Source organism: Neofelis nebulosa, chromosome 1 (genome assembly GCF_028018385.1).
Source record: "Neofelis nebulosa isolate mNeoNeb1 chromosome 1, mNeoNeb1.pri, whole genome shotgun sequence".
In the NCBI taxonomy this organism is placed as follows: domain Eukaryota; kingdom Metazoa; phylum Chordata; class Mammalia; order Carnivora; family Felidae; genus Neofelis; species Neofelis nebulosa.
The window spans coordinates 98809217-98827767 of record NC_080782.1 but is presented as its reverse complement, the minus strand read 5'-3'; the positions used below and the strand labels follow the sequence as shown (position 1 = coordinate 98827767).

Sequence of the window (18551 nt, the reverse complement as noted above, 5' to 3'; positions counted from 1 at the left end):
CTGAGCCCCCTGCGGGGCTTGATCCCATGACCTTGGGATCCTGACCTGAGCCAAAATCAAAAGTTGGACCCTCAACTGACTGAGCCACCCAAGCTCCCCAATAGTGGCATTTTTAAATGGTCAGTTAATTTATTGTTTGTTTTCTTTGTAATGACTAATATTAAAATATGTCCATTTACCTTGTTGGGAGACCTCTAAGTTATTGCTGAAAACATGTCCTCCTCCTTGTTCATTCTCTGCCCTGGCTCTCCTTGGACACTTTCTTAGCTTTGGCTACTATAACAAAATACCATCAACAGGATAGCTTAAATAACAGACATTTCACACTGTTCTGGAGGCTGGAAAGTTAAGATCAAGGTGCTGGCAGATTCTGTCCCTTGTGAGAGTTTTCTTCCTGGCTTTCAGATGGCCACCATCTTGTTGTGTCCTCACATGCCAGAGAGTAAGCAAGCTGTGGTGTTTCTTCTTCTTCTCACAGGACACTAATCCCATCATGAGAACCCCACCCTCATGACCTCCTTTAAATCTCATTACCTCCCAAAGGTCCCACTTCTTTTTTTTTTTTTTTAATTTTTTTTTTTTTTTAACGTTTATTTATTTTTGAGACAGAGACAGAGCATGAACAGGGGAGGGGCAGAGAGAGAGGGAGACACAGAATCGGAAGCAGGCTCCAGGCTCTGAGCCATCAGCCCAGAGCCCGACGCGGGGCTCAAACTCGTGGACCGCGAGATTGTGACCTGAGCTGAAGTCGGACGCTTAACTGACTGAGCCACCCAGGCGCCCCCCAAAGGTCCCACTTCTAAATACCATCAGGATTAGGGCTGCAACATAGGGATTTTGGAGGACACAAATGTTTGGTCTCTAATAGAAATGTCTCTGCTCTCCCCTTGGCTCACTGTCCCCTCTCCCATTGATCTCAAAGCCCAGGAAGAGGCTGTGGAGGGAGAAAGTACTCTAAGGTTGAAGTTCGCTAAATGGGAACCCAGTTTAGCCAGTTTATTACATTTTTGGTCAGGTTGTACTTTCCTGCTCCCTGCCTCAGAAAGTTGTTAAACAAGTTTTACCATGTGTTTGCAAGCTGATATTTTTAATAAAGAATACATGTATTGAAAACAAATTTGAAAACGTTCAAATGTGCTTAGGAGTTCATTTTTAGAAGTAAATATTACCTGTAATACAGTGGAAATCTGGGTAGTTATGTTTTGATAAAAAACATCTGATGGAAAATACCACTTTTTAACAAGTTGGAGTATTTAGAATTGGGTCTTGATAGCTTCCTCTCCATTTTCTCTCTTCTCCCACTCGTGGATAAAAGCTAGCTTTTATTTAGGATTATGTTGCTTTACTATTTACCATTCTTTTCTTTGATCTCCTTTCTGCCCCCTTAGGGACAGTTCACAGAAAAGTAGTTGAGAACCTTGTGATTGCTGTAATAAAAATCAAGTGACTGTTTTACTTTTGGATAATCCATCAATGAAAGAATACTTCATGGTTGTCTCTTATTTCCAGGCGAATTCAAATTTTCATGTATGGTTTGTACATTTTGCAACAAGGTATGTAGAACGCACATAATAACATTAGGCGTTGTTAAAGTCCTTGCTGTTTACAGACCACTTCGTAAACATCGTTTCACCCAAACTACTTAAAAAACACTATGAGCTAAAAATTGTCTCCACAATTTTACAAAAGAGGAAAGCGCTACTGTGCAGGGGGATAAATTGCTCAAGGTGAGAACTGAAATTTGAGTCAAGATTGTTTGAATCCCAGTCAGAACCACCTACTGCACTTTACTGTCTCCCATACCAGCAGGAAGGCGTGAGTAAGCATGGCTGCTGCTAGAACTGTGTATGGAGTTACTTAGAGCTGAGTGGTGACAAACAGGTTGGGTGGGGGTGGTAGTCGGGGGGCCTTGTGGGTGAGGTTTTTCACATCCACTGTCATCCCTTCTATTAGCTTGAACTGGTAGTTGTTTTGAGATGGGTGGAGAGTGTAAAATGTGTACAAAATTGGAGAAGCTTTGGCAGACCATGTTGTCATTGTTTTTAACTGAACATAGTACTTGGCACTTTGTAAGTGTCGTACAAATATTAGCTCCCAATAATCTTGCCGTTGCTATGATTTCTGTTTTGTCATTAAAACAAGATTTTGGTTATTGAGATTTTGACATTTTTGAGGCACATATTTGTGTTTTATTCCACTTACAAGTAGATTGATTTGGCCAATGTAGGTGACTAACTGGATTTAAATATAGATGTGTTATCCTGAAGCTTTGGAAACTGCTGCTGCAGACATGGGTTTGATCTGTATCTGTTGAATTTTCTTTTTTTTTTTTTTTTTTAACATTTATTTATTTTTGAGACAGAGACAGAGCATGAACAGGGGAGGGTCAGAGAGAGGGAGACACAGAATCTGAAACAGGCTCCAGGCTCTGAGCTGTCAGCACAGAGCCCAACGCGGGGCTCGAACTCACAGCCCTCACGGACCGCGAGATCATGACCTGAGCTGAAGTCTGCCGCTTAACCGACTGAGCCACCCAGGCGCCCCTGTATCTGTTGAATTTTCAAAGGAGACGGCGTGGTAGAATGTTGCCAGTCCAAGGTGGAAGCTGGGGTGTGGCTCCCATGGCATCCAGAAGCTGCACAAAGCTTCTGCCTTCAAAGATCGAGGCCTTGGGGTTATCTCGAGGTGGTTCTGTGTGGAATTCTTTGGCGTAAACCTATAACCTAAAGCTTTAGTCTACAAACTGGGCTTAAAGCCATTTTGCATACGCTCTGTTGCTTTTTATATTGCTGCATTTCAGGTGCTGTCATTTGTGGTCTACTGTTGAAAAAAACCCAATATGTTATAAATGTGAGACCGAGAGGAAGGTGTAATGATTAGCTACTGGGACCGGCTTGCCTGTGTGAGTCAGAAAACTGAAAGAAGACCCCGAATGTTGGGGATTTCTACAGGAAGACACATGGGAGATTTTTTAGCAACCTGTCATGCAGGGTAACATGGATAAAAAGAAAAGTGCTGTTTTCTGACATCAGATCCACAAATAACATTAAAGTTGTAGACCTGGAAGGTGATGAGTTCAGAGTCGGTGGGGCTTTTGTCCATGCCCAAGTTCCTGCTGAGGGAGCTTCAAGTAAGAGCAAAGGCCACATGGAAAGGAAAGTACCAGTTTATGGAGGCTGGTAATGACCCAATAGCCCAAACCACACTTAGGAGTGGTTTTGGGGCCATATGAGACTCATCTTCATTTTTAGCTTACAAAATTGATTGACAATCTTGGCCTAGAAACTGGCTGTGATGAAAGCAAAAGCTGCCCCATCTGTTGATGCTTCAGAAGCCTTAATAGTGTTTTGATCTGAGCCGTAGCTGGAACTGAAAGTTTTTCTTTGCCCCCACGATCTGATACAAACTCTGGATATAATATCTCCTTCCCAGAGTTCCCTTGAGAGAGTGATTCCCAAAACAGTGATAGCCACATAAAGGTAGAACAGAGCAAAGAATCAGCTTTGTCAGTGGTGGGGCAAGCATTGGAGTCCACCATGTGAGTGCTCTGGGAGGCGGTGCTGGGGCAGGAGGCTGAGGCTGATGGCTTTGCATGAAGCTTCGTGCCCTGTTCCTCCCAAATGTACGAGCTGTTCTGGGACCCTATATACATTGGATCCCCACAGGCCCCTCTGTCTCTGTGGTCGGCTTCTTTGTCCATTTATTGAGTCATGAGTGTTGCCCTGGGTGAGCTTTGCAAAGCCCAGCACCCCTTTCTTTAGTGATATGGCTTCTTAGGACCATGAGACTACAGTGAGACTTCAGGGCTGGCTGAGTGGTCAGGGAGCCTTCATCCCTTTCGGAGGAGCTGGTGAAAGGAAGGGAGTGTGGTGCATTATCCTGCCCTCCCTAAGGACATTGGCAGGGTGGAGTGTTGCAGGCACATTCACCCCTCATCTTTGTGGAAATTTTCGAGAAGGGGGAAGAAGGTGGAACAAATGGCTAGAACCACTTCCTTGTGTCAAAGGTGAGAACTTTGAATCAAAAAAAAAAAAAAAAATCAGGTCAGGTCATGGTCTCAACAGTCATGGGATCAAACCCAGAATCAGGATCTGTGTTGGGCATGGAGCCTGCTTGTGATTCTCTCTCTCTCCCCCCTCCCCGCCCCCCTCTCTGCCCACCCCCCACTCATGTGCCCGTGCTCGCTCGCTCTCTCTCTCTCTCTTAAAATAAATAAACTTAAAAACAAATCTGGAAATACTTTGGATTAACATAAAAGACAACGCTCACATTTATATGCAGATTATATGACAAAAATACTTTGTAAGCCATCTAGTTGGTATTGAGAAAGGATTTTCATATAGAAGCAATGTTATATGTGGCATTTAGGTTTCTGGGTTAACCCAAAAAAGTATGTAGACCATTATGTAGCTGGAGTATATTTACAGTGTTGTGATAGAAACGTAAAATTGAATTAGAACTAGTGTTTCTTTTGTACATGTGTCTTTTGGGAGAAGCGGGTTTAATTAGAGGGTGAGGAAGCAGACGAGGGAGAGCCTGTGCCATTCACTCAGGGAGTGGTTATCCTGCCTGATGGTTGGTGTTCTGAGGAGGTGAGGGAGAGAGCTGTGGTGCAGGGCCCATGAGGGACTCAGAGCGATGCTGTGACACTGTCCTATTTTCATTCTGCTAGTTCACCTCCAAAGGCACTAAAGGGGTGTGTCTTGTTTCTTTTAGGTGCTCATTTTTTTTTGTTATCTACAAATATTTCTGCATATATCTTTTAATTCTTAAATTCTTAAAAAAATTCTTAAAAGAATTCTTGAAAAAACCCAACAACCCACAAAGCCATTATACGCCAGAAATTGGATGACTACTGTTTTAGTTCGAGCTGCTGTAACAAAAATGCCATAGACTGGGTGGTTATGGACAACAGAACTTTACTTCTCAGAGTTCTGGAGGTTGTGAAGTCCAAGATCAGGGCACCAGCAGGTTCCGTTTCTGGTGAGGAATGGCTTCCTGGTTCATAAATAGACATTTTCTTACTGTGACCTCACATGGCAGAGTGGAGAAGGAACTCTCTGGGATCTTTTTTGTAAAGGCACTAATCGCATTCATGAGGGCTTCCCCCTCAGCACTTAGGCACCTCCCCAAAATTTTGCTTCCTAATACCATCACACTGGGTTTGGATTTCATCATAAAATTTGACAGGGACATTAACATTCAGTCTATAGCAACTACTTAATATCAGTAAGTTTTTATACTTGCTTTACTTGTTTTTACAGTTTGTTGGTATCCTAATAAAATTCACCCATTACAAATGATTGATATGTCCCTCAAGTCTCTTAATCTATAGGTTTCCTATCCTTCTATCTTTATATTTGTAATTAATTTGTTGAGGACCCTTGGTTGTATGTCCTGTGGATTTTCCCCCATTTACATTTTACTTTTTGCATGCTTGGAGCACATCCAATGTGTTTTTGTGCCTTCTCTGTTTGCTAGAAACCTGTAGTTATTAGATTTAGAGGTTTGATCACATTATGCTCAATTTTGGGGGTTAGGAGTGGGGCATGAATACTTCTTCAGTGATATTTACTGTGTTTTCACAGCAGGAGACACATGATCTTTTTGTTGTCATGCTAACCAGTAGTAATGATCATTGCTTACATCCATTCATTAGGGGATGTAAACTGGTGATATTCTTGTTCTATCATTTCTTATTAGCTGCAGTGTCGCTAAGAAGAAAAACTTCTCACCAACTAGTTGGTTTCCCTGGGATACAGTTTTTATAGGGAAGGCAGGTTAAATGCGTCAGTCTTGCCTCTTATTTCCAGTTTTCAAAATAATGAGTTGATTCTCTAGCATTCTCCTCAGGTGACAAGGATTTTTTTTTGCTCGTTTCTTTGTTTGCTTTCTTGGAATCATTATGAATCACTATGGATCACACATTTATTTGATGCGTGTTAACTCGTTACAGTGATTATATTTGGGGTGTCCAAATTGCCCATTTTTGACTGGAGGGAGCGAATTCAAATTGATAGAGCACTTTTCCTGAAGAAATAGTTTTGGCTAAATTGATTAGGTTATGTCCTTATTTTGAAAACATTCTGTGTAGATGAGGGCTTGCTGAGCATCTGGAGGTGGAGTCAGGTCTCAGTGCCTGCCTTGCGGTTCCTTGTCCCACAAGCCTCTAATGTCATGGAACTTGGGAGAGGAGCCACTGTAGCAGCCCCTTTCGTGTAAGTTTTGTGGCTATGAAGAGACAACCTGGTGCTAGGGAAAGATACTCACTGGCCCAGGCATGAGTTCTAACTCTGCTCTACACACAAGGTTTGCGACCTTGGAGAAGCTGTGTAAGTCCTCTTGGCAAGGTGGGAATAATGCACCGTCACAAAGATTGGTGCAGGAGCACCTTGGTGGCTCAGTTGGTTAAGCGTCTGACTTTTGGTCTGCTCGGGTCATGATCTCACAGTTGGGGTCTGCGTTGACAGCACAGAGTCTGCTTGGGATTCTCTTTCTGCCCCTCTCCTGCTCGCGGTCTCTTTCTCTTTCAAGATGAACATTAAATTTTTTTTTTTTTTTAATTTTTTTTTCAACGTTTTTTATTTATTTTTGGGACAGAGAGAGACAGAGCATGAACGGGGGAGGGGCAGAGAGAGAGGGAGACACAGAATCGGAAACAGGCTCCAGGCTCCGAGCCATCAGCCCAGAGCCTGACGCGGGGCTCGAACTCACGGACCGTGAGATCGTGACCTGGCTGAAGTCGGACGCTTAACCGACTGCGCCACCCAGGCGCCCCTAAATTTTTTTTTTAAAAACGTTTGGTACAAGTATAACAGATGTACAATCCTTGTAAACCTTCTAAGTTCTCGTGAATGTGTGTACATGTGTGTGTAATTGTCTCTGAAATCTGTAATGTATTTTACACTTACAGTGCATCTCAATATAGACTAGCGCATTTCAAGTGCTTAACAGGCACAGAATAGCTACTGTGTGGAGGAATATAGAATTATAATGGCAGAAGGGAGGAAGAAAGTAAAACTTCACATAAGAGTTCTAAATTGAACAACTACGATTTGACATTGTAACTTGACAAGGAGTATTGCACTGTAGTTGGTTATTTGTCTCTTGGTTCTCTGCTGCATACCTGCTTTTCCATATTCTCCTTTGTATTATGTGGGGCTAGAAATCTACAAACTGCTTCTTTGAAATGCTCTAGCCAGCTGGTCTCCTCTTAGATTCTACAAGTAGGAGGTACTGGTAGGAAAATGAGAGTGAGAGAAAGGAAGATATGTCAGCAGGGGCTCCTGCAAAGTAGCAGTGGTCCAGCTTTAACAATGATGGTGCCAGCATCTCTGATGACTAGGAGCGTGGGATTGTGGGTGCCAGCTCAGGGTTTCTTTCCTCTGGATGTTACCCTTTGATCGTCTGTCCCTCCAGCTCACTTCCATCTTTTAGCTCTTTCACACCTTCCAACACTTTGTAAACAGTTCTCTACATTGGTTTTTCTCTGCTTAATATACGTACAGTAGTTTCTGTTTTTCCCACTGGACACTGGGCATCTGAGGGCAGACGGAACTAGGTTATAATCTCGTGTGCACCACTTTGTTCTGTGACTTCTTTTGTTTTCAATTTCTTCCCTTGTCTACGGACGATAATAAAAGTAACTGCCTCCTAGAATTGTTGATATAATTTACATATGTGTGTGTGTGTGTATACCCACACATATATAAACATTACTGTTTGCTTTGAACATCACTCTCAGTAAGTGTTGTCGAGTATTGATAACAATATACAAACTAATGTTTGAAGACTTGCCATTTAACATTTTTTATCATGGAAAAGTTCAAATGTATAAAAAAATAGAATAGTATAATGGAACTTCATGTACATATTACCCAGCTTTAACAGTTAGAAAATTAAGGCTTTTCTTTTATCTACACCACCCACTCTCCCCCCTACTCTGGGATTATTTTTAAATGAATCTAAAATATTATTGTAGCTGTAACTATTTCAGCATGTAACCTTAAGAGATTAGGACTGTTTAAAAAATAACCATTGTACTAGCAGCATACCTAAAAATCATTGAATACCAAGACAGTATTCAAACTCTAATTATCTCATAAATGTCTTTTTTAAAAATTGTTGTTTGAATCATCTTTGGAATAAGATCCACTCACTGGTTGATGTGTTTCTTAATACCTTTGAATTTAGAAGTTCTCCTTTCTCTCTTTTTAATCTTACAATTCGTGTGTTGAAAATACTGGGTCAGTTGTCCAGCAGAGTTTCCCACAGTCTCGATTTTGCTGATCACCTTCCTGTGGTATCATGTACCATGTTCTTCTGGCCTCATATTCCCTATATATTGGTACTTAGCTCTAGAGGTATTTTGGTAGGATTCAGGCTTATTAACATACTTATTTTGGCAAGACTCCTTTATAGGTAATGCTCTGTACCTACATCAGGAAGCACATAATGTCTGGTTCTCCTTGTTTTTGTGATGTTTGATGATTGTTGCCTGGATCTATTAATTCATTAGGGATTGCCAAAGTCTACCATTCATTTTTTTTTTTTCTACAATACTTCTGGAATGCTTCTATCAAGAGAAATTCCTTTTCATCAACTGTTTGATTATCCTACAGTACAGTTCATATGGGAAAGGTAGGATAAATGCTTGATTATTTTATGATTGATGACTTTTAAAAATAGTGACTTGATTTTTACCATCCTGCCGTAATGTTTTTAGTATTGTTATAAACTTACCAGTTTATAAATATTACATGTGTTCCAGTCTGTTGTGGTTATTGTCCTTACTTAGGCTCAGTTGTTGTACCTTGGGCTTCTGGGAGTAGCCACGTTGGCCCCTAGGTCTCTTTGGTAGGTTATTTTGCTGATAGTATGACAAGATGTTCCAGTTTCATCGTGTTCTTTCCCTGATCTGGAATCAGTACTTTCTCTCAGAACCTAATTCTTTTTATTGAAAGATGGTATTTAGAGACATGATCTGGGCAGTGGAGTGGTCATTGCTAATGGACTGGTTATTGTTTCTTGGCTTTTTAAGTGGACATGGCCAGGAAAAAAATATTTTTTAGAGATAAAATGCACCACAAGTTTATACTTACACTTCAAATTCAAATTTAGGACCACAAGACTTTTCTTTAACCTCATCAGTCTTATATTTCCATTTCCTCTTCTCGTGACATAAATACTGATTCTTAACAACACCGGGGCAATTCCTCATTTGTCCTGTCCTTAATACACCCACAGCAGTCTCAGAATCATCACCGAAAACAGCTGAGTATTTTTTCCCAGTTATTTTTGACATTAGAATATATTCTACTTGGAATGAACCAGGAAAATTATTGTGTTTGTAAGTTGCTTGAGTCAGTTCCTGTTTATGTAGCAGTCCTAACAGTGGAATGGTTAGTGATTAACTCACGGTTATGAACAGTTACGTTAATTTATTCCATTTTACTTTTGATTTGGTCTTTTTTTTTAATTTAAAAGTTTTTAAATTTAATGTTGTTAGAATAGTATATTACTTACATGTTACAAAGTAAAATCTTTATAATATGGCATATTCAGGGATGTTTAAACCCCTCTTTTTTTTTTTTTTTTTTTTTTAACGTTTATTTATTTTTGAGACAGAGAGAGACAGAGCATGAACAGGGGAGGAGCAGAGAGAGGGGGAGACACAGAATCTGAAACAGGCTCCAGGCTCTGAGCTGTCAGCACAGAGCCCAATGCGGGGCTTGAACTCACGGACCGTGAGATCATGACCTGAGCCGAAGTCGGACGCTTAACCGACGAGCCACCCAGGCGCCCCTAAACCCCTATCTCTTAAATTTTATGCCCTCCATCAAGTAGGTAACTATATTTAAATTTTTTATAGTTTCCTTAAAATTTTCTTAAAGTTTATTTATTTTGAGTGAGTGAGAGAGAGACAGAGTGAGTGAGTGAGTGGGCGAGCAGAGGAGGGGCAGAACGAAGGAGACAGAAAATCCCAAGCAGGCTCCACACTGTCAGCGTGGAACCCAGTGTGGGGCTTGAACTCACAAACTGTGAGATCATGACCTGAGCCGAAATCAAGACTTGGACACCTAATTGACTGAGCCACCCAGGGGCCCCATAAAATTTTTATAGTTCTCATACCATTGTTTTACTTCCACACAAAGATATGTTTATGTGCTCCTTTTCTTAGATAAATGGTAACATACCAATTTATTTTTGTACATTTCTCTTTTTTCACTTAACAATCTATCTTGGAGATCCATCACTCCGTCATAATTAGTGGATACTCTTCATTCCTTTTTATAGCTGCATAATGTTCCATTAGCTTATTCTACCAGCCCCCTATTGATAGTTTTTGGATTATTTCCATTAGTTTTTGCTATTAGAAGTGTCGCTGCAGAGAATGGCCTTGTGCTGACATCTTTTTTATATTACAAAGTCTAAGTTTTTTTAGTACAAGAGAGAAATTTTTCCCCCCAGAAAGTCCATTTTACCTAATCTGGTACATCATTAACTTCTGCCCATCGCGTAGTGAGCTGCCATCAGGCACTGTTGTTTCTCAGGCTCAAGTTTAGTATCTCTATCAGAGGCTTCTCTGTGAGTAAAACTTCTTTTCCGCTTTTTAAAAAAATTTTTTTTAATGTTTGTTTATTTTTGACAGAGAGCGCGCACATCCGCGCAAGCGGGGGAGGGAGCAGAGAGAGAGATGGGGAGACACAGAATCCAAAGCAGGCTCCAGGCTTTGAGCTGTCAGCACAGAGCCCCATGTGGGGCTTGAACCCCATGAACTGTGAGATCACGACTTGGGTGAAAGTCAGATACTTAACCAACAGAGCCACCCAGGCACCCCTCTTTGCTGCTTTTAACACAGCACCAGTTGTGTTTTCTTGGAGATGTGAGTTCTCAGAGACCAGCTTCCTAGAGGAGATTGGTCCCTGTAGTGGTAAACATCTGTGGGTAACTGCAGTTCTCCCTTTTCGTGGCGGAAAACAGTTTGTCTTTACATCTTCACATACTCAAAGTTCTGTGTGCTGACACCATCATCAACTTGTTAGCATGAACAGAACGCCATAGGCGGCGTGGTGTCACTGTTTTAAAGAATTTCCATGAGCTTTTGTAAGGACTTAGAACATAGTAAACTCTTCATCTTAATTTTAATCATTAAGACCTAAAACCAAGGGTTTTTTTTGTTTTGTTTTAAGAAATTTAATGCCTGGGTGTGTGTTGTTTATGTTTTATTTTGTTATTTTTTAAAATAAAAAATTTCAAAGTCTGTTTATGTTGCGAGAGTGGAAACGGGGAAGGGGCACAGAGAGACAGAGGGAGAGTGAATCCCAAGCAGGCTCCACACTACCATTGCAGAGACCAGTGCAGGGCTTGGACTCAAACTGTGAGATCATGGCCTGAGCTGAAGTCAGATGCTTAACTGACTGAAGCTCCCAGGTGCCCCTATGTATTTAAAAAATATAATTCTAGGGGGGCTTGGTTGGCTCAGTCGGTTAAGTGTCCCACTCTTGATTTCTGCTAAGGTCATGATCTCAACAGTTTTGTGGGTTTGAGCCCCATGTCAGGCTCTGCGCTGGCAGTGTGGGGTCTGCTTGGGATATTTTCTCTCTCTCTCCCCTACCCATCCCCTGCCACTCTCCTCCTCTCCCTCTGTCTCTCTCAAACTTAAAAAAAAAAAACAAAAAAAACCTTCTAAAAATATGATTCTATTTTTGTGGTAAAATCACATGTCTGATCTATGGGATACTTTTCCTAAAGTGCTTTCTCATGTTTAATATTGTTTATAAATGGGTCTTTTTTTTTTTTTTTTTTTTTTTTTTTTTTACCTTATACAGATAGATCAACTTCATCACCTAGCAGTGCTCAATGTGGTTTCTTGGCTTTCCACTTGTTGTATATGAGTGAATGAGGAAGTGCAGTGAAGCTGGGGTAGGGCAGGGGGAGAAAGATAGGAAGCAGCAGAGAGAGCTTGCAAATATGAAAGAATGAGAGACATTGTGTTGGGGGGGCAGTGCATGCTGGAAACTGGAAGATGGAGAAAATGCTATAAAGAGTGGATATACGCCTATGTGTGTCCAAAAGAGATGCTCTTGAAGGCAGAGTAGCTTCACTGTGTGTCATTGAAGACAGTTAAGCCCAGTTTACAGTTTATCTGGCCCAGTTAAGCAGACTCAAGGTTGGGTCACAGTTCATCGTGTTAGCCCTCCGGTAATGCTGTCAAACTAGGGCAGGTTGGTCGTCAAATACAGAGAAACTTTAGGATAGACTGGTTCAGTTCAACAGTTCAACAAATACTTATTGAGGATCTGAAAATCAAACACCTGTGTTAGACTTGGGAGTACAAAGATGAATAAGATAACTCCTTCACTATGGAAGTTTATATTCTAGTTAGGTCTAGAGAGACACACAAATAAGTAGTGGTTTAAGATACACACATGTATTTAGTTTCTATGAGTCAGGAATCCAGACATAGCCTATCTGGGACTTCTACGTCAAGGTCTCTTACAAGGTTGCGATGTGTTGGCTAGGGCTAGGTCTCACCTGCAGACTTGACTGGAGAAGAGTCCTCTTCTAAGCCTAGTGGCATGGTTGTTGGAAGGATTAAATTCCTTAATGGCTTTTAGACCAAGGACCTCAGTTCTTTCACGGCTGTTGACCAGAGGCCACTCTCAGTTCCTTGCCACACGGACCTCCTAGACATGGCAGCATGCTTCATCAAAGCCAACAAGAGAGACAGTCTGCTAGTAAGATGGTAGTCACAATCTTGTGTAGCCTAGTTACAGATATGATAACCTATCATCTTTGCTGTATTCTGTTGATTAGACACAAGTCACTAGGCTACTAGTCCATACTTAAGAGGAAGGGATTACACAAAGGTGTGAATACTAGGAGGTAGGAATCGCTGGGGGCAATATTATAGTCTGCTTGTTATACAGGTGTTTACTATAGCTCTGTAGTGTGTGAAAGAGGTAGTGTTCTTTAGGGGCATGAAGGAAAAGTATCTGACTCAGCCTGCCTTGGAAGTGGCTTCTCAAGTAATGCTTTGTCTAAGTGTAGCCTCCTTGAAGGATGTATAAATATTAACTTGGTGTGTATATGGCAGGGGAAAGGAGGCAGGAGGAGCGACGTCAGTGGACACTGAGGAGGTTAAATAGAAAAAGATGTCTGAGGACCACCATCCAGTAGTTCAGTGTAAACTGGAATGGGGAAGACATGTGAAAGAGTCAAAAATGTAAGGCAAGGGTCTGATTGGGAGGTATTTCCTTTGCTAGGCTAAAAAATGAGGACTTTACCAAGGGGATCACGGGGCGGATTTTGAACAGGATGTGATGTCATCAGAGTTGTGGTTTCTTGACGGAAGAAGATTGTGGAAGATTGATTTCAGTAGTTTTTACAATAATTCAGATGGGAGATGAAGACGGTCTGGGTTAAAGTAGTGGCAATAGAGAAGAGGGGATCGATTTTTATGTTTTTAAATCACAAAGTTCTTTGAATTCTGGGATGAGGCAGATGTGGGAGATGGAACAATCTGGAGTGATGCCCAGGTTTTGGCTTAGTTTTGGCAGAACATCCTTGTTCGGGATCGGAGGGAAGAGAATGGGGGAGAGGGAGAAAAAGGGTGGAAGGAGGAGGTCTGTAGTGTGTATGTAGGTTTGTAAATTTATTGACTGCGTACAGGAGAGCTTGACTCAAAGTATTCTTTACAATGTTTATGTTCTCAATTTAATCAGTGTCACTATGTAAATTTACTTTCTAGGCAAACCATATGCCTCAGTGATAGGAGATAGAATCAAATACAGAATTCATTTTTACTTACCAACAGTTTGATAAAAGAGAAGTTGGTGTTAGAATTTCAGTAAGCTAAGACCACAGGTGGCGATCCCTTGCCCAGTCCTGTCTAGTGCTTGGAATCTTGGAGTCTGGTCCCTGAGTTCAAGTCCTACTACAAAACTCTAGCTATGAAGTGTCATGTCACTCACTTTTTCTTTGAAACATAATTCACATAATACAAAAATCACCATTTTAAAGTGTAGAATTCATTAACTTTTAGTATATTCATTATGTTGTGCTGCTATCACCACGGTGTAATTCTAGAGTATTTCCATTACGCCCAAAGGAACTCCATACCTATCAGCAGTCAGTCCCAATTCCCTTCTTTCTTAGCATTTGGCAACCACTAATAGACTTTCTGAGTCCATAGACTTGTTTATTCTGGACATTTCATATGACTGGACTGATACAATATGTGGTCTTTTGTGTCTGGCTTCTTTTACTTAGCATAATGTTTTTATGGTTCATCCATGTTTTATCACCATTTTATCCCTCTTTATTGCCAAATAATATTTCATTGTATGGGTATACCACAGTTTGTTTATCTGTTTGTCTACCGATGGACATTTGGGTTCTTTCCTTTATGGCCATTATGAAAAATACTGCTGTGAACCTTCTTGTGCACGTTTTTGTGTGGACATATGCTTTCACTTCTCTTGGGTATATACTAGGAGTAGAATTTCTTGGTCATATGGTAACTCTAAGTTTAACTTTTTGAGGAACCACCGAACTATTTTCCATTATAGCTGCATCATTTTACATTTTTGCTACGTGTAGGAGGGTCCCTGTTTCTCCACATCCTTGCCAACACTTGTCATTATCTGTCTTTTTTATTATAGCCATTCAAGTGGGTGTGAAGTTGGATCTTACTGTGGTTTTGATTTACATTTCCCTGGTGGCTCAGAGTTTTTAAGAATTAAATGGATACCATAGGTGAAATCTGACATGAATTTTGTTCTTCGTTCTGTGCTAGATTCAGGGGACCCCCCCTCTCCCCCAGAATAACTGTGCTAATGTTCCTAGTCATTTTTATTTACATTGCAGCCTTTTGCTTCAGGAAGGCAGCACACAGGCATGATTCCTCACACTGGCTTTACACTCCTATATACAGCCATAGACCCATACATGCCAGAATTCCCTGTGGAGTCTTATCCCAGAGCTCTAGAATCACAATCTGAAGGGCCCCAGCCTGCACATTAAAACAAAACAAAAAAAAAAAACCCAATGTTACCATCTCACACCTGTCAGAATGGCTAACATTAACAACTCAGGCAACAACAGATGTTGGTGAGGATGTGGAGAAAGAGCATCTCTTGTGCACTGCTGGTGGGAATGCAAGCTGGTGCAGCCACTCTGGAAAACAGTAAAATATTAAAAATTAAAAATAGAACTATCCTACGATCCAGCAATTGCACTACTAGGCATTTATCCAGGGGATACAAGTGTGCTATTTCGAAGGGACACATGCACCCCCATGTTTATAGCAGCACTATCTACAATAGCCAAAGTATGGAAAGAGCCCAAATGTCCATCGAGGGATGAATGGATAAAGAAGATGTGGTATATATATATACAATGGAGTATTACTCGGAAATCAAAAAGAATAAAATCTTGGAGTTTGCAACTACATGGATGGAACTAGAGGGTGTTATACTAAGTGAAGTTAATCAGAGAAAGACAAATAAATACCATGTGACTTCACTCATATGAGGACTTTAAGACACAGAACAGATGAACACAAGGGAAGAAAAAATATAAAAACAGGGAGGGGGACAAAACAGAAGAGGTTCTTAAATATGGAGAACAAACAGAGGGTTACTGGAAGGGTTGTGGGAGGGGGGATGGGCTAAATGGGTCAGGGGCATTAAGGAATTTACTCCTGAAATCATTGTTGCACTATATGCTAACTAACTCGGATGTAAATAAAAAAATAAAATAACTATTAAAAACCAAAAAACCAAAAAAAACCAAAAAACCCAATGTTACCTGTTGGAGTCGTTGCCCTGACGCAGTCTAAGAGAAGCTGTTGGTAGGATCTGGAGGAAAGGCAAGAGACTTGGAGTTTCGCAGCACTTTCTTTTGCTGCCATAGGAGGTGCTCCTGAGCATATGTGGTTCAGATCTCATAGTAACGACTGAGAGTTCACCATTTTTACATTTCAGAAACTAAGGTTTAGATTGGGTTCAGAAGCTTAATGTGAATATGAAATCATTGGAAGCACTGGAATTGAATATGGGGCCAGTTTTCTGGTTTGGGCACAATGAGTCACACAGTATGTGTTGGTTCTTGATATTTGTTTTACTAATTTAGAGGGAATGGTGGTAAAGATAATTCCCAAATGGTGGCTCATGCAAAATTCAGGAATAATTTTTTGGAATGCATTTTCTACATGCTCATACGAATGCAGATGCAGCCGATGGCATGGAAAATTGCAGCGAACACAACAAGCTAAGCTGTGAAGACCCCCCTCACAATGACTTAGGGCAAGGTCTGTGGAAACCTTCCCTTCCTACTTAGTCAACTCTTCCTGCTTCTTATTTTGACTAGCATTGCTTTGTAGATGGGCTGAAGTTCCTAAGGAAACCTTCTGTTTCTCTTCAGGCTGTTCTTCTCAGGTTATAGTGAAGTGAATCAGATTTAGGCTTAAAATGAGAAAATTTCAAACCTTCTTTACTAGGTTCTTTTGCATGATAATCAGAGAAGGTAGGAATGATAATAACGGTAATAATGTCAAAAGGGAGCTGTGTGACAAAAGATTTTGCTACATGTTAATTCAGAAGTGATTGCAGTTGTCAAAGTTGCATCAGTCAGGGTCCCAGGGGAAACAATTTATCCCAGATGGATCTTTTTTTTTTTTTTTTTTTTTTTTAAGATTTTATTTTCGAGTAACCTCTAAACCAAACATGGGGCTCAAACTCAAAACCCTAAGATTAAGAATCACACGCTCCACCAACTGAGCCAGCCAGGTGCCCCTGTCCCAGATGGTTCTAATGAAGAAACTTAAATGGAGATTCTGCTTACAGAGGTGTGAGCAGAGATTAGGGAAGACAGGGAGGTGCTCTTGCTGGCAACTCTGTGAAACCCTTAACAGCCCTAGGGCTGAAGGGACCAGGAGAGGAAAGAGCCTTGTTCATGAAGGCGCAAGTTACTGCCCAGGCAGGGTACTGACGCAGGGAGTGGGGAAGAAATGACCCAACCTCCATCTCTGCCCACCCTCCAGTGCCCTGCCAGTGCCTCCCATTGGATATGCCCAACCTGAAGCCATCTGAGAAGGGAGGCCAATGGTGCAGACCACAGAGGTGAGCCTCACAGGGCCCACAGCATGGCACAGGGGCATGGGGGTGGTGGTTTGCAATCGGAGACCAATTAACCAACTCTCTTACAATGAGTATATTCTATTTTTTGTAATTTTAGAAGGTGTTATTTTGGAGGACTTCAAGAAATGTTGCAAGTAGAGAAAAACGTTCGTTGTGTGAATTTTGAAAAAAATTTTAAAAATGTTTATTATTTTTGAGAGAGAGTGCAAGTGGGGGAGGGGCAGAAAGAGAGGGAGACACAATGTGAAGCAGGCTCCAGGCTCTGAGGTGTCAGCACAGAGCCCGACGCGAGGCTTGAACCCATGAGCTATGAGACCATGACCTGAGCCGAAGTTGGAAGCTCAACCGACTGAGTCACCCAGGCACCCTGTTGGTTTCTCACTTTTAAAAAATGCCACCATTTTTCACATTTACTTACGCAAAAACTTCTTATCTTTTACGTGGTCAATTTCATTATGAAGTCTTTTAAACTTTGCATTTTTCTTGTATTTTCTACAATACATTAGTGCCTACCACTGCACTGCTTGAAGATTGAAACACAGCTGTGCTGTCTCTAAGAATGGCAGAGGGTGATGTTTAAATAAATTCCTCTTTTTCTGAATAGTGCATAGATACGTGTGAATTATTCCAAGGTGGTCACTTGTCTTCATGTCAGATTAGCCCAAGTGGAATTCAGTATAGCATTTTTGTAGCCTACTCCTGAGAGGAAGAAGCAGCATTGAAGAGGTCCAGATAGCCGCACGTCTTCCTGCAGGCAAAGCTGGGGATCATGTTGCTCCATACATTGATGAAATACGCCCACTTGAAAGGTTTGTGGTGACCGGGTGACCTGCTTTTTCTCTGACATCATGTGAGTAATTCTCCTAGGTCTGAGGAAAGGGCAGATGAAGGTCTGTGTCTCTGGGTGCCTATGGAGTTGCTAGGAAATGATTTTCAGAGTGCTTTGTGGTGATGCAGCAGGTTGAACTTTTTTGTGAAGCGTTGTCATGGAAACCAAGTGCATCATTGCCTTGTCTGACTAATTTATCTTTTAATGATAAAAAAAAAATGTAATCCAGGGTTAATGGATAAAAAAATAAAAAAGTGTAATGAAAAATCCAATAACTTTAAAGGGAATATTGCTGTGAGTAGCAAGTCTTTTGTATGGGAAAATTTCACTGGCAATGTAATTCACGTTGGCCAGGGCCTGGCTGTATGTAGTGACGGGAGCTCATCAGTTTGTTCTCGTGCTTGTCTTTCGAGTAAGAAAACCATGATTTCACCCTGGAGCTTATTGCTGTGGAGTGTTATTACTGACCCCAGCTTCTGAGCTTAGAAGTGAGGTGGAATGCAGTATCCCAACCCTGTGATTCTCAGCAAGGTAGCCAGGGTTTTGTTCTTTGGCAGGGTCTTGTGCTGTGACAAGGG

The 18551-nt window shown here is 41.2% G+C and overlaps 1 protein-coding gene across 5 annotated transcripts in view; it reads left to right on the top strand.

The window, feature by feature from the left end:
* PDE8B (phosphodiesterase 8B) overlaps positions 1-18551 on the top strand; it is a 275841-nt gene that overhangs the window by 37676 nt on the left and 219614 nt on the right. The gene's annotated exons all lie outside the window — the stretch shown is intronic.